Below are 9,589 nucleotides of genomic sequence, written 5' to 3'. Positions count from 1 at the left end.
ACCATTCTCAGATTCTTTCATCTACCAATCACATCATCCATGTCAATATCCATATAACAGTAAACATTATAACCCTCATGATCTGAAAAGTAAGATCTCTACATTCCATGTACATTGTCAATCCACTTGAATTTGTGTAATTTGAACAACATACATGCAGGATTGAACAAGTGGCTGCAAATACACAAACGCACAGCATGGAAAGAAAAAAATCCAAATTAACTAATTCATATTTAAGTGTCTATAGGGGTGAGGAATAGAGAAGTACTTGCATTACAAGCATCTGTCATTTGTCTCATGATGCATATCGCCAGTGGAAAGAACAAACAGCACTTTGAGCTATTGCTGTATGATACAATCAAGACGTTTCTCATTACTCCTGCAAAACGTCATAGAAAAATGCTCTGAGAACCAGAGGATTTCAATTCCCGACCCAAGAGAAGAATCACTGAAAGTATAGTAGTCACCTAAACAGAAATTTGCATGCACTTTGTGTATTCAATTTGGCAGCAATACATTGCACTAGGAATAATGTGATGTAGACTGATTTGTACAGGGGTGCGATGACCCCAGTTACAACTAGACATACACAACAGTTTTGAAGACATCCCTATGCACACAGCTCGTTGCCCACCCAGATATCATATCAAGTTTGAAGCCCTCCTCGGGATATTAAAAACTCAGTTCATTGTTTTATGCCATTGACTATATATTACAGGCTCAACTTCACGCAGGGACTCGCTGCGTCGCAGCTCCCCTTGTTTAATTTTGAAAAATTAAATTACTTAAGTTTGGGTGAATTTTCTCAAGTCTAAATAATTTTATGCCATAAACCAACGTTAAGAATGAGATTTATAAAATTTCAACTTAATTATATTGGTTTATTTTGAATATGTTAATAAGCGTTTATCTATTTCAAAATTTTAAAATTATAATAATGAATATAAAATAATAATAATAATAATATTTAAAAATATTTTTAAATTAATAATTATAAAAATGAAAAATAAATTTAAATATATTTTTGATAATAATAAAATTAAAAAAAAAGAGTTTGCATACTGCAAATCTTATTTATAAGGAAATACTAAATTGGTGTTATTTTAATTACTTATTAATATTTTTATTTTATCTGAATATTTATTTTTTAATTATTAATTATTAATTATGGGTTTTATTAAATTATTATATATGATTTAATTGTAATATTATATTAAATTATAAATAATATTTTTTTATTATTGAAAGGTAACTTAGATTATAAGATGGTGATGTCTCTCAAATTTGTATTAAAAAATAATAAAATTATATTTATATTAAAAAATTAAGAAGTATTAATAACAAAAATTATTTTTTTATTAAAGGGAAGGACTTGAATTAATTTTAGTTGCTACTGATTACTATTGAGAAGTATTGAAGAATACATAAATTATTGTGGGCAACAACTCTTGGTAAGTATATTTATCTATATCTTGTTCTCATCTATTTTTTTTGGCAAATACTTATTTAAATTTTGGTTTGTGTTGTCTTACATTTTATATCATTAATTTTATTATTGATTTTTATAATGATTTTTATTTATCTCAATGCAACGAGTATATATCCATTACCTAGTAAAAAGCAATACAATATAGAGAGGAATATAAGTAACACATGCATTATAATTTTGGTCAAAACTCATTTCTATTGCTCCTAAATTCATTTAATATTAATTCAAATTCTCTATTCTCTTTCTCAATTATATATAATCCATAAAAAGAAAAATATTTTATTATCTCAATGCAATAAAAATAAATAAAAATATACTATCTGAAATTATAATTCATAAATAATATGATAGTATTTATAAAATAATTTCTTTTTTTAATATTATAATTCATAAATAATACGATAGTATTTATGAAATAATTTATTTTATTAATATTAAAAATGGTGAGAGAAATCATTATGGAGTAATTTACTATGTTTTAATATCAATTTACTATGTTTTAATATCAATTGCTTGTATACTAAGTAATAATAACGTTATAGGAAATCCTAAATCTAGGATTATAAGGTACACATTGTTATTCTTATATTTTTGAAAGCTAACGAATAGGCAAGTGATTATGACGTACATTTATATGAAAGAATTATGAAATAGGCATAAAGATGATTCGTTTAAAAGATCTTGGTAGGTGAAGAAATAGAACAGGAATTTATTATCTAGTGACTTGAAAAAATAAAAAAATTATCTGCTGTGTTAAAAAGAATAAAAAAAGATTATGGTTTTTTCTTTGAAGTATGGTGTGGGGAGTTTGGTTGTCCAAATTCAAGTTTGATGTTAAAGAAACTTTTGTTTTTAAATGTATTGTCTTTAAATGCTTGCTCACAATTATAAAAGGAAATCACATAATTTGAAAACGAGGTAATAAACAAGGGCATTATATGTAAAGGTGACATAGTCACGATTTATCGTATCAGTTTCTCTAAGTTGCATTCACACTTTTTACATATTATGGCTCACTCACGCTTTTTACATATTATTACTCAATTTCTCTGAGTTGCACCCACACTTTTATCTCTTAGTTGTACCTACACTTTTTACATATTATCACTCATGATGCATTTCTTTTGTTTCAGTGCTATTTTGGGTTTTTGGACTCAAATTATGTCAGGGTAGTTTTAATATCCAGTTTTTCATCCATGTTTTTAAGAGACAATTTAGAGTTTTTATCATCTTTTTTTTTAATTATGTTTTTATATGCTGGAAATGTTTAAATACATGTAAATTTTTTTTTATGCTTTAATGAAAAATTAAGATTTTTTTTCAAAATAAAAGTTAAAAAATATATAAACAACTAATTATTATATAATATTTTACGGTTATTAAAATAATTATGTATTATTCCATTTATAGTTGAGAATTTGTAATATAAAATAAACTGAAAGTTGATTAAAAAAAATAGTTGATTAAAAATGGTGAGAGAATTTCATTTATAGTTGATTAAAAAAAATTATTCTTGTCAATATTATAAAAGTTATTTTCAAATTATTAAATTTAAAATTATTTATAAATTTTGTATTAAAAAAAACTTTTACTTTAATCACAAATTTGTATTTACTAAATAAAATTGTTAGTTTAATCACTTCTATTTATTAGAAAATATATATTTAAAAAAAATATTAAAATATTTCACGGAAGCTTAAATACAAAAATTAGTTTAAATACAGAAATTATTATCCTATACTGAAAGGCCACTGCTATTAAAGTGTCTTGATAATGAACCACACTTATACCTCCGCCAAAAATTTCTCTTATGTAATTTCTACCAAAAGACTTTACTTAATATTAAAACACAATATTAATGATTTCAGAAATATTTAAATCACTTCAATAAAAATAATTTTTAAAAAATATTAAAATATGCTTTTAAAAAATATTAAAAGACTATATTAAAGATTTCATGAATATTTAAATCACTATATTATCGATTTCAGAAAATCGTATCCGAGTGGTGGTTGCTCTTGTATATTTCTTCCATTGCTCGCTCGTCAGTGACAGTAAAACTGCTCACATTTTGATCATAACATGTATCTTCAAACTCAAATATTGCTTATGCTCCCAGTGTCGTAACAAGTCCCATGTAGAACTCGTCTGATCTAAAATCTGTCCACAAGGATGGAGAAGAGAGCAGATTACACTCAAAGGATGATGCGTCGTTGATATCAAATTGCAAGGATGGAGAAGAGAGCTGATTATACTTAGAGGACGATGTGTCGTTGATATCAAATAATTTCTGGGTTGTTGTACCTCTAGCTCCATCACCTGCAATATTATCTGAATGGGGAGATTGCTGACAAGCTAAACTCGACATAGAACAGGAAGAGCTTTTAGTTTAATTTGTAACAACTGCCATTGAAAAGTCGATGTTCTCGGGATCATCTTCTCTCCTAGAATCATTCGCAAAAAGATTACACCTTGACTGCGATGAATTTCATCAATCTCTTTAACGCATTCGTGGAGTCGTCAACCTTGATTATCAAATACAGCCTTCCCACGTCTGATTGCATCCTCAATAATTTTTCTATCAACAATGCACGTATAAAAAAACAAGATGCATATGCCCGGCAAGCTTTTCAAACGATCATTGAGGCCATCAACAAAGAATTGTAACTAAGTATCGGATTTAATTGTAATTATCAAATACAACCTTCCCACGTCTGATTGCATCCTCAATATTTTTTCTATCAACAGTGTACATATAAAGAAACAAGACGCATATGCCCGGCAACCTTGTCAAACAATCGTCGAGGCCGTCAACGAAGAATGTTAACTAACTATCGGATTTAATTGTAACTGACTGAGACTTGTTTTTAATTTGATAGCATATATTATTTTAAATGTTTAGCATTAAAAATAATGACCCATGATATGTAACACCTAAATATTATAAACCATACATCATCATCCCATATAAAAAAGAACTTTGCTTATCATGAATAAACATCAAAACAATATAACAGGCATTAGTATGAAAATACATTACAGTGCGCACATTATTACGTAGAACAATACAATTCATTGAATCGTATTACAACTATGCTGATTAATGTTATAATACCTGCTTAAATAAATGACCTGACGGGGTTGTACAAGAAAATATCATATGGTTAATTATCCAGATCTCACCGTGTATTGTGTTGACATTCCTTGGCGTCCATGGATGGAAGGTCGCCAGCTGCCGGAGCTCACTCTCATCGTGTGCCACCTGTTGCCCGGAGTACCGCTCGATGAAGGCGATGAGTTCTATGTTTCGCCGAATCTCAAGGGTAAACCCTTACGACTTGGTGCTTGTCTGGTTTCTGAGTTCATTTTGATTGGTGTGGCTTTGGGAGATGCGACTTGGAAGAACCTTTGATCTCTTCGATGAAACCCTTCTGCAATCTGTCTTTTCCCATCTGCTAAGCATCGTGAAGAGCTTTCCCAGCGTCCCCATTTGCGGACAGGTTTGCATTTGGACTGCACACTGTCATTTCGGAAATATTCGCTCTCATCAAGTCTGGAATTTGGAGGGGTGGTTTCGCCCTTTGTTCTAAATCATTTTCTGCATTAATGTTGGGAATAATGCTTAATTAGTTATGTAAATTGTTGACAAAGTAGGCAGCAGATTTTGTGTTGTCTAAAATTAAAGCAGCAGATTGTTAGGATGGTCAGTGCTGGAAGTTGCTGGAAATTCGTTGTAATGCCAGTAGATTGATTGCAGAGTTGATTGACAAATATTTTAGTAATAGTTTTACTATTTAAGAATGTAGTTTATAGTTGAATTTAATATATGAGATTTGCAGCATTTCTTAGCTCACACAGTCACTGTGTTTTTTAATTGTTTTATCTTTTATATGTTTTTTTTTTCTTCATAGTACTGTTTTCTCATTTGGCTGGAAATAAGGCATTTCATATTCTACATGTGGTATCAGAGCAGGTAAAATTTTTTTGGGTTAAAGCTGTATTGTTGGAATTTCGCCAAAGTTAATCATGTCGAATTCTAACCAGATGCTAGTTCCAGAATTTGATGGTAACGATTATGATTATTGGTGCATTAAGATGCTAACCTTTTTGATTGGAAAAGATTTGTGGGAGATTGTTGAATCAGGATATGAAGAGCCAACTGATTGGAATGCTCTTACAGCCAATGAAAGAACAACAAGAAAGGAAGCAAGGAAGAAGAATGTTCAAGCTTTGTTTCACATTCAGATAGCTCTTGATAAGAGCTTATTTCCAAGAATATCTGGAGCAAAAACTACCAAAGCTGCCTGGGAGACTCTACAAGAAGCTTACCAAGGTAGTGATCAAGTTAAGGTGGTCAAGCTTCAGACATTGAAGCGAGAGTTCGAGAATTTGAAGATGCAAGAAGCTGAAAGTATCAGTGACTATTGTGTGAAAGTCTAAGATGTGGTCAACAAAATGGCTACACTTGGAGAAGCTGTAAGTAATGAAGTTTTAATTAAAAAAGTATTGAGATCTTTAACACATAGATGGAATCATGTTGCAATAATCATGGAAGAAAGTAAGGATTTAACAAAACTACAGTTTGATGAATTGGTTGGATCTTTGATGTCTCATGAAGAAAGATTGAAGGATACTTTTGAAGCTGTAGAGAAAGCTTTTTCCTCTAAATTACAAATTACAAAGAATGAAGATGCAAGTAGCAGTACCAAAAGCCATCAAGGTCAAGGTAAATGGCAAAGCCAAAATTATTCAAGAGGTAGAGGAAGAGGTGGCTCAAGTGGAAGAGGTAGTTTCAGAAGAAGAAGTAGAGGTAGATTTGATAAGAGAAATGTTCAATGTTACCATTGTAACAGGTATGGTCACTTTGAAAGAGAATGCAGATTGAAAGAAGGTAAAAATGCTAATTATGCTCATGAAAGTGGTGAGTATCCTCAAGATCACTTATTTTTATCTTATGAAAAAGGTGAAAATACTAGTAAAGATGTTTGGTACCTAGATTCTGGATGCTCTAACCATATGACAGGGAATGAGAAGTTGTTTTCAGCAAAGGATGGAAGTTTCAAATCCAAGATCCAGCTTGGTGATGATAAATCATTGGAGGTTGCTGCCAAAGGAGCTATGGAGGTCCAAACAAAAGAAGGTATAAAGAGTATTCATGACATTTATTATACTCCACAATTGAAGCATAATTTGTTGAGTGTTGGACAGCTATGTGAGAAAAATTATAAAGTAGTCTTTGAAAATAAGACATGTACTATCTATGATAAGAATAAGGGAAATAGGGTGATCACTGTTGTGCCTATGACAAGAAATAGGATGTTTCCCTTGAGGTTTGATGAACATAACAACAATCTTGCTAATATGGCTTATGAGGATTCAAGTTGGTTATGGCATCTCAGGTATGGGCATTTAAATTTTCACAGTTTGAAGTTTCTAACCTCACATGCATTAGTTTCTGGTTTGCCCAAGGTAGAAGAGCATAAGGAGGTTTGTGAAGGATGTGCTAAAGGAAAGCATGCAAGGGAAAGGTTTCCAAAGGGTAGTGCATGGAGGGCTTGTCACCCACTTCAGCTTGTTCATTCAGACATATGTGGTCCTATGCAGACTAAGAGTTTGGGTAAGTCATCATATTTCATCACTTTTATTGATGATTACTCACGAAATTGTTGGGTTTATTTTTTGAAGGCCAAAAGTGAAGCCCTGGATACATTCAAGAAGTTCAAAGCCCTTGTAGAAAATGAGAGAGGGTGCAAGATCAAATGTTTGCGGACTGGCCGTGGGGGAGAATTCTGCTCAAAAGCTTTCCAGAGTTATTGTGATATGAATGGCATCAGGAGGCAGCATACTACAGCATACACACCCCAGCAGAATGGCATAGCTAAAAGGAAAAATCGTACTGTGGTTGAAATGGCAAGATGCATGCTACAAACTAAGGGATTGAGCAACACTTATTGGGGAGATGCAGTTGCTACAACAGTATACATCCTGAACCGTAGCCCCACCAGTGCACTGGAAAATATGACTCCTTATGAAGCTTGGTATGAAAAAAAGCCTAATGTTAATCATTTCAAAGTTTTTGGTTGTTTGGCTTATGTGTATGTACCTGATCAGAATAGAAAAAAGTTAGATGCAAAGAGTGAGTTATGTATTTTTATTGGGTATAGTGAGACAAGCAAGGCTTATAAATTGTATAATCCTCTAACTAACAAGCTTATTGTCTCAAGAGATGTAATTTTTGATGAAGGGGGAGTTTATGGTCATCGAAAAGGCCATGTTGAGAAGACTAAATCTGTTTTGAATGATATAATTGTTGATAATGATAATGAGCAGCCAACTAATGTTTCTGTAATTAGTGGCTTAATTCCACCAAGCAGCCCTTCATCAATCTCTTCAACATCAAGTTCAAGTCCAACTTCTTCTCCAAGTTCTACAAGGAAGGTAAGAAGATTGAGTGATATTTATGAGAGGAGTGCAAATCAAGCACATGAAGAAAGCCCAATAGGTGAGGTAGTCAATTTTGCTTTATTAGCTAAGGCTGAATTTGAACCATCATGTTTTGAAGATGCATGTACTAATGAGGTTTGGATGCAAGCCATGCAAGAAGAGATGGATTCCATTCAAAGGAATGACACTTGGAAGTTGACAGAACTTCCACATGACAAGGAAAAGATTGGCACCAAATGTGTCTATAAGACTAAATTTAACAGTGATAGGAGTGTTGAAAGACACAAAGCAAGATTAGTTGCTAAAGGATTAACACAGAAGTATGGAATTGATTATGAAGAGACATTTGCACCAGTAGCAAGACAGGAGACCATTAGAATGTTGATTTCATTAGCAGCTCATAAAAAGTGGAGCATACATCATATGGATGTGAAAAGTGCCTTCTTGAATGGGTACTTAGAAGAGGAAGTATATGTGGAGCAGCCACAAGGTTTTGAAGTGGAAGGAAAGGAGAATAATGTCTACAAGTTGAAGAAGGCTTTGTATGGCCTTAAGCAAGCACCAAGAGCGTGGTATGCAAGGATTGATGGATACTTTCAGGAAAATGGCTTCCATAGAAGTAAGAATGATCCTACCCTTTACTACAAACAAGAAGGTATTGATATTTTAATCATAAGTTTGTATGTTGATGATCTATTGTATATGGGTAGTAGTTCTAAGATGAGTGATAAATTCAAAGCTGCTATGATGAATGAATTTGAGATGAAAGATCTAGGCATCATGAAATATTTTCTAGCAATGGAGGTTTATCAAAGTAGGGATGAGATTTTCATTTGTCAGACAAAGTATGCACATGATATGCTAAATAAATTTGATATGCTCGATTTTCATCCATCCCCTACTCCAAGTGCTCATGGAGAGGTGTTATGTAGAGATGATGGTGCTGATTTAGTTGATGAGAAAACTTACAGAAGTATTCTGGGAAGCTTGATATTTCTAGCCCACACAAGGCCTGATATTACATATTCAGTTTCACTTGTTTCAAGGTATATGACAAATTCATCTGAAATACATATGAAGGCAGCCAAGAGGATTTTAAGGTATGTGAAAGGCACTCTAAATTTTGGTATTCATTACTACTCTTCTGAAAAGTTCAATCTTGTTGGATTTAGTGATTCAGATTGGGGAGGTAGTCTTGATGATCGTAAGTCCACATCTGGAAATTATTTCTCTTTTGGTTCTGGTTTGATTACATGGAGCTCAGAAAAACAAAGCATTGTTGCCATTTCATCCACAAAAGTGGAATATGTTGCAGTTACCTCAGCAGGTACACAAGCTCTTTGGCTCAGAAAATTTTTGGAAGAAATTGGAGAAAAACAAGTTCAGTCTACAGTGATTTATTGTGATAATGTAAGTGCCATCAAGTTAGCAAAGAATCTAGTTCATCACAGAAGGACAAAGCATTTTGACCTCAAATATCACTTCATTAGAGATTTGGTGCAGAAGAAGGAGATTGAATTGAAGCATATAAATACTCAGCATCAACTAGCAGATATATTCACTAAAGCACTTGCAAAAGATCAGTTTTTGGCATTACGAGATAAGATAGTAAATCCTCATTAATCATTAAGGGGGAGTGTTGGGAATAATGCTTAA

General features: G+C 32.2%; 1 long non-coding RNA gene across 1 annotated transcript; it reads right to left on the bottom strand.

The window, feature by feature from the left end:
* Positions 1-200: 200 nt before the first annotated feature.
* LOC149231168 (uncharacterized) lies at positions 201-677 on the bottom strand. The gene is made up of 2 exons (XR_016247427.1): positions 468-677; positions 201-379 (listed from the first exon to the last, which is right to left on the bottom strand). It is a non-coding gene; the product is annotated as an uncharacterized LOC149231168 (long non-coding RNA).
* Positions 678-9,589: the final 8,912 nt, after the last annotated feature.

This window comes from Pinus tabuliformis, chromosome J (assembly GCF_031772625.1).
Source record: "Pinus tabuliformis cultivar Carrire ecotype Pingquan chromosome J, CPIR1, whole genome shotgun sequence".
Taxonomy (NCBI): Eukaryota; Viridiplantae; Streptophyta; class Pinopsida; order Pinales; family Pinaceae; genus Pinus; species Pinus tabuliformis.
This window is presented reverse-complemented; position numbering and strand designations above follow the sequence as displayed.